The sequence below is a fragment of the Triticum aestivum genome, chromosome 1A (genome assembly GCF_018294505.1).
Source record: "Triticum aestivum cultivar Chinese Spring chromosome 1A, IWGSC CS RefSeq v2.1, whole genome shotgun sequence".
NCBI lineage: Eukaryota > Viridiplantae > Streptophyta > Magnoliopsida > Poales > Poaceae > Triticum > Triticum aestivum.
This window is the reverse complement of record NC_057794.1, coordinates 583,182,980-583,190,562: the sequence shown is the minus strand read 5'-3', so window position 1 is coordinate 583,190,562 and position 7,583 is coordinate 583,182,980. Positions and strand designations below refer to the sequence as shown.

The following is a 7,583-nucleotide window of genomic DNA, read 5'->3' as shown; positions in this document are numbered from 1 at the left end:
CTGCTAGGCTTTTCCCTAGTAGTGAAGATGTTCCTTGCATCATCTGCGAAATATCCATATTCGGCGTTCAATTCTCACCACTGGCTAGCATCCGCGAGGTGTCTCAGCTTTGGATCATCTCCGTTGTTGGGCTTCACCCTCTCTGCGTGCCAACACATGAGCTTTGCTTCCTTAGAATCTACGAAATAGTGTTACAGATGGGGAGTGATCGATAAGTACCATACAATTTTCTGAGGAGATTTCTTCCCGGCCTTCTTGTATCGAGAGGCATTGCACACTGGACAACTGGTTTTTTCCGCATAATCCTTCCGATAAATGATACAATCGTTGATGCATGCATGGTATCTAATGTGGGGCATATCAAGAGGGTGCACGATCTTCTTGGCCTCATTGAGACTAGTAGGACACATGTTACCTGAGGGAAGAACTTTATTATGTAGATACTTCAAATGCTCAATGAGGCTTGTGTCTGTCCATTTGTTTTTGGCCTTCGTCTTTAGAAGTTCGAGCGTGAAACTCAAGCGGGTCACCTCGGGATCACAACCGTCATACAATGGAGTATTCGAGTCTACCTCCAATTGCGCTAACTTGGCCTCCTCTCTTGAAGCGGCTCTGTCGCAAGTCGTACTCTTGCAAAGCAGGTCTCGAACATGAGGGTCCTGCATGACTAAACTTAGTCACGTCAAAGACTGCGGTGTATCCGCCTCTTCTCCTCCGTGTACGGCCTCTTCTCCACTGTGTATGGCCTCATTTCCTCCGCCATGTCCTGCGCCCTCAAAATCTTCTTCGGGTCCATCATCATCGGGCATCTCTTCATCTACCCCCATGTTGTTATTTTCTGCCATGTGGACATCCTCATCATCATCTTCAATTATCCATCGAGTATAGCCATCCATGAAACCATGCATGAGCAAGTGCGCCTTCAAACTGCCACAGTCAAATGGGTCCAAGATGACGATTAATTTGCATCTTCTACACAGACATATAACCCCAGACTGGTTATTTAAATACATGTCGTGCACCGCAGATCGCAACCACCTTTCCACCACCCTTCCATTGACTTTCATGATTGCCTGCATGGTATAATAAGCAAAACAATTTTAACCATGCATGCATATATATGGCTATATCAAAGTCATAAAAAAATCGGCATGACCTTCCATAAAAATAGGACATAGAGTTTGCCTGAAATTCGCTGAAACGAAAATAAATCGACATTTCAGCAAAACGTAAGCAACTCATGTCACGCACGATCCGACAAATACACATAGGCGGCAACTCATGACACATGCACATTCTCACCATCATAGCGCAAACACAAATATTTCCATTCTTGCAAAGCACAAATTTTTACTCATCTATCGTCCCGAGAGAGGGATCGAGCACACAAGTACGGTAGATCTATCTAGTTAGCTAGCTAGAGGGATCGAAGTAGTGGAAGGGGGAGGGAAAGCTAGCTAGCAAGCATGGTAGATCTAGGGGTTGTTTGAATTGTGACTATGTTTGCCTTATGTTGCCATATTATTTTTGTCACACTTGTGTATCTTGAGTTGTTCAAATTGTTAGCCACACTTTGGCTTGCTAAGGGAATCTTGCCACACTTTTTGTGTCTATGACATGTGGGGTTCACTGATCATACATTTTTTTTGCCTTGGGTGTGGCTAGAACCAAACAGCTACCTAACTTGGTGAAACTTTCCTAAGGTGAGGTGTGGCAAAGTGTGGCAATATGTGGCTGAAAACCAAACAGCCCTCTAGTTGGAAGGATATGCTCTACCTAACTATTGGAGAGGGAGGGAAAGTTAGCTAGTGAGACAAAGGCATGGGTGGGGAAGAGACAATGAGGGAGAGACAAATAAATTCAAGTGAGGAAGAGAAGAAGCCATTAATGGAGCTCATTAATGGAGGAGATGATGGAAGGAGGTATTAATGGGAAGAGAAGAGAGATAGAAAAAGGAAGAAGTAAGTGAGGGAGATAGAGGGTGGGAGAAAAGGTGACTGTTACGTGTAGCAGTAGCACTGGTAGAGCACGGCCGCTACTGCTAAGATCCATAGCAATAGCGCATGTTGGTGGCCCAGTGCTACTACTAATCTGACTCCGTGCACACATAGCGATAGCGGTGGGGGCCACCGACACACGCTACTGCTATGGATCTTAGCAGTAGTGTTGGTTTGGGCCCACCGCTACTACTATAGGTAGCCCCAGCCGATGGCGATGGGACCACTTAGCAGTGGCGCTGCCCAACCGTCCCGCACTGGTGCTACTTCACATCCTGTAGCGCTGGTTTCTTCCTTGCACTATCACTAACTAGCAGTAGTGCTGATCAATAATACCGCGCTAGTGCTACTGTTCTATCTATAAACTTTCTGCTAGTAGTGAAGAAAGAATTGTAGAGTTTTCTTGAGAGAAGAGTTTGTGGTTTTTTATTTTTTGAGGAAAAGAATTTGTGGAGTTAGTTCACATAAATGAAGTACGGATCGTAACTGCATTGGAAAGTTCGAACAAACAGACCACGGGACACGGAAACTTGGTTTCAGCCCACTACAAGAGGGAAGTGACATGTGCATTCAACGGCATCGATCCTCTGGTTGACCGAAAATTGCAACATTGGTGTTGAGCCATATTTCTTTTTTAGATTTAGAAAAAGAAGGTTAAGATCCGGCCTCTACATCAATCGATGCATACAGCCATCTTTATTGGTGTTGAGCCACATAGAATAATATTTTATCTAATATACTCCTCTGCCTTAAAATTTTGTAATTCTCACTTCTAAAGTAGCACACACTGGGCACATTCTTATTTCGGGATTGATAAATCTCAGTCGACTGAGATTTAATCAAGTCCCAGTCGATGCTATATCCACAAGATCTTACATGGAGATACATGCAAAATTTTAATTTTAGTTTTTTTTTGTTTCTTACATGTTATGTCACTTGACTTAGACTTGGTAAAGTCTCAGTCGGCTGAGACCTAGCCACACCCTTTTTATTTATATGCATCTTCCATTAAATGCTTTGTACTCTGGCATAGATGATAAAAAAAACCTTTATTTATTTATGTAGTTACTTTTCTTTCTTGAGAGAATTTGATGGAGTTACATGTAGATGGCACTGGAGTTCTAAAAATGTGACTGAGGTTTATGTGCACTTCTGAAGAACACGAATATAATAACCACTAAATTTACAAACCCAACAGTTTATTCCTGAAATCATATCATCATCATGGCAATGCAAATTGCTCGAGGATATTGCTGCCAATCCATCACTGTGTGCAGCAAAATTGGCAAATTATGATACTTCAACAAACACAGAGAAAGAATTATGTACAAATGAGTTTGTACTCATCACTGTAAGCCAGATGCGCGTGCATTCCATGCATACAATGTCTTCCAGCGCCATCTAACGCCATGCTCTTCCATGCATGTGAGTCATTGGACCCTCATCGAGTCAGTTGTTCATCCTAGCATTGGAGTCAGAGTCGTCAGAGTAGGCGCCTTGCTTGGAATTTGAATTGAAATTGGGGATAGAGACAACGAGCTCCTTGACATCGGAGCCACACGTCTGAAGGTGAGCGAGAATCTTGCTGAATTTAAGTCTCTGCTTTGTGATGGTGATGGACACATCATTAGGGAAGAGGTCTCCGCGCACAAAGGCGTGGTACATGGTGGCGGCCAGCACCACAATGATGGTCATGGTGGCAATCCCCGAAAGCCCGAGTGCCATTGCTCGCGTCACCAAGTTGTCCACCTCTGATGCATACAATACCGTCGCCAGGGCAACACTTGTCATCGGGAATGTGTATGCCCACCACGCCAGCGAGAACCTAAACCCCCAAAAGAGGTTGACGCGCACCACCAATGACACGTAGAGGAAGAGTGAGACGTAGTAAAGGAGCTTGGCACCATCGTTGAACTCGCCAGAGATCCTCGTCCAGGCCATGGATGCCACACTAGGCGCAGCGACGAAAAGAAAGAAGACCGGGTGGAGATCCTTGGGGAGTTGCATATTGGTGGGGAGCCGCTGATAGAGGGTGACAAAGAGCACAACGTAGTGGGCGAACCCAACAGCGAAGAAGAAGATTGGTAGCTCCCGGAGGCCCATCCTGGCACCAAGTAGCGCGCCGACAAAGTTGCCGACAATGGCAAGGTGGTTGGATGGGTTGGCCACCTTGGAGAGGCGCCTCTCACCACTGGACATCCATTGGCCGTAGATCTTGATATCGAGCCAGAAGATGGGCGCCATGAGAAGGTACCAGACGACATGGTGGATCTCCCACACCGGGTGTGGCACACCCTTGAGGAGGGTGTTGACGCGCACAGGGTGGTGGAACTCGCGGCGGACGGCCTCGAAGTAGAAGACAACCTTGAGGAGGTAGGTGATGGAGACGATGACGGTGAGGGCGAGTGAGATCCACCAGAGGACGTGGCTGACGGCAGGGTGTACGCGGAGGAACGCCGTAGAGGGCTCCGACTGGAGCGTCTTCCATAGCATCGCTTGGCTGCTCACGCCAAGGCACATCCCAAATGCGCTAATCGGGAACCGAAGAAGGAATGGCCATGGCTCGTCCTTGGGCAGCACCGCCACCTCTGTTGACTGCATGTCCATGCTTTAGTTAGAGACCAACGACGATGGTTTTAGTAAGGAAGGTGAAAGTTTGGGGGCACGGACACGGTACATACACGAAGGGTGTCAAACTCAGGTCCTTCGAGGGCAGCGAAGTAGCGGTCGGCGGTGGGGACGTCGTCATCCTCGTTGGTGTCCTCCTCGAAGAGCTTGGACACTGCACCGTGCTCGACGTCCGTCCCCGGCGGGTCCTGAGGCAGGCCACGGAGGTTGGAGAGCTGGCGGTTGTGCCGGCCGGAGAAGGTCCTGAACTGGTCGAATTGGCGGTCCAGCTCGCGCGTGCTGTTGCTCCGCGGCCCCTCTCCGGCACTTTGGATCACCAGCGACGACTGCGAGTGGTGTTGGGCATGCTTTACCAGCTGCGGCACGACGAGATGGCGACCCTCGACCTGCTCTGACTCGCTTGGCAGCACCGGAGTAGCGTGCACCTCAGCGATGCTGGCGTGGGCGGACGGGGGCATGCGGAGTCGTCCCTGCGCGAGGTGGATCCCGGACGGCGAGCTCGGCACGCTGAAGGAGACGGACAACGGCGTGTCCCCCAGCGTCGGCTCACCGTGAACCGCCACGGCGGCGCCACCAGTCGGAACGGCATGGTGGCCACCGGCGCCCGTCCCGGGCAGCCCCGCCATCCGTATTCTGCTGATGCTGGCCCCCCTGCCCGCCATGGCAACAAGCCAACAAGCTGTGTGGTAGTAAACACAACTCTGGCAGCAGGGCAGTCAGTTCGTCGTGGATACATGTGCATCACCGTGGCCACCTTATATACACACATGGAGAGCAGGACAAAGAGACCCCTTTGACGGTGAAAATGCTTCTCTGGACTTAGGTTAGCATCTCGTAATAGCATTTTAACTTGAGATAACCTGTTAAGAATTGGGTGGAATTGTAAAGAAGGTATATGCATGTTTTGATGTAATCAGATAGAGACCATTGCTCCCTAAAAGAAAAGATAGAGACCATCGCTAGCCTTTTTCTTTTAAAAATGTTCCCTTCCTTGATAGCTTATACAATTTCATTTGATTTTTCCAGTTGGCAGAGATTTCATTTGATTGCTTGACCAATAATGTTGTTTTAATTCTCAGTTTTGAAGTTGGAAAATGATAAGTGTAGATTTGTCTTGAGAAGAATTTTCAGGATATTATATTTTCGTTGGCACTTGCACGCATATAATTAGAGAAGGGCATTCATATGCTTAATTCTGTTTGGTTTATTCAAAAATTTCAAATTCCATTTTCTGTTGAATTGCCACCGAAATAATCATAAAGAAAATAGTCCCCGAATATGATTAACCCAAATTTATTTGTTTGGTTCCGTGGTTAACCGAGGAAAACCCAAGTCTGTGTGCACCATCAATTGAAGCAGCGTCATCACGATTTGCGGTTAGCTCTGTACAGACATAGCTGGAAACTTTAACACCAATTAGTGGTGGAAATTAATTAAGAGACATCTTGCGTCACGTTGTAACAAAGTCTCACATCATACGCAGCTTTCATTTTTTAAAATATATTTAGAACAGAAAGGAATTAATTAAGAGCACATGTGAGCCATATGTTAATTACCTGCACGATCGCTGCACTAGCCTTTCTTAAATAGAGATCCTATATGACAACTTGCTGGAGGGATTAATACACCAGCTAAGCAATTTGACTAACAAAAGTGGCTGCGTTGCAACTGAGCAAACCAATATTAGCATATCTTAAGCAGATCAAATCATGAACTCACCGGATGGTTTCCGGCCGGATTCTTTCAGAGACACTGATTTCAGGCACATCGGTCTTCGCAATGTGATCTATAAAGTAATAGCTAAATATTTCGTTAATGGACTGCGTCCCATTCTTGATGCTCTTGCGGCCTGCGGAACAGAGCGTGGTTGTTCTACGCAAGATTGACTGGGCTCTTCTGGAGCGAGTAATGCAACAGTTGGGTTTCGCTCATCGATGCGTGAAACAACTATTTTCGCGCTCTAACAAGTATAAGTGAAGAAAAAAAGCATTCTACAAATAACATGATGCTAGGCATAGAGAAACAAGTATCCAAACTCCAAAAGATATAAGTAAAGCACAGAAAAGCCCATTCTGTTTATATACAGTGAATTGCAGAAACCATCAATATTGAAGGCTAGGGTTGTAGGAAACACATGTTTATAGTTTTGTGCGAAAAAACAGTAATTGTGTCCCTATATTATTTTATTTTATTTTATAGAAAACACTCGTCGGTGCCTTAGGCCGTTTTGAGCACGGTGATGACATGTGGGACCTGTCTATAAGGGTGACGTGACATGACATAACGGATCACAATTAGACGGAATAGCAAAGACTAAATTGTAAAAGTGCCGAAGAGGATAAGGTCCTATTTTCTCTCAGCACAGCCGCCCGCTGCCGCCCTACCCGCGCAACTCCTCCCTCCCCCTCCCCCCCCCCCCCCACGACCTTGAGCTTCTTCGACACGGTGGTGACAGCTTCCTGAATGGAGGCGGCGGCGAACCCTAGCCCCATCCTAGGCGGCCCATGCGGCTACCGCGCCTCTGCTGCTCTCTCTGTGCTCCTTCCTCTCATTTCCTCTACTCAGCCCGACGCCTCTTATGCGTCTCCCCCCACGCGTACGATGCCCAGCCTCCCCTTGCTGTATCGGTGCCGACAAAGTGAAGAGGAGGCGTGACGACGACAGACGGTGAGGGTGCGACGACGAAGGTAGCCCACGTAGTCGTGATGAGGGATGGCAATGCTTGAGGTGCACTGCCCCTATATTCCTGGCGAGTGCGCCATTGCTGCCACTAGGCCCCGCCATGGCCACATCATTGGCCAGGCGCTGCCTTTCTCCTGGCTCAGGTAGGCGTCCGCGTCGACGTCATGGGGATCAACGATGGCTGCTTGAAGAGGGAGTTGCCGCCGGTGTCTATCAACGGAATGGTGGGAGAGGAAGGCCATGAAGGACCCGGTTGCTTTTCTAGTGGTTATTTTG

At 47.6% G+C, this 7,583-nt stretch overlaps 1 pseudogene; it reads right to left on the bottom strand.

Moving 5' to 3' along the window:
• Positions 1-3,446: 3,446 nt before the first annotated feature.
• LOC123182692 (S-type anion channel SLAH2-like) lies at positions 3,447-5,287 on the bottom strand (annotated as a pseudogene).
• Between the last annotated feature and the right edge of the window lie 2,296 nt (positions 5,288-7,583).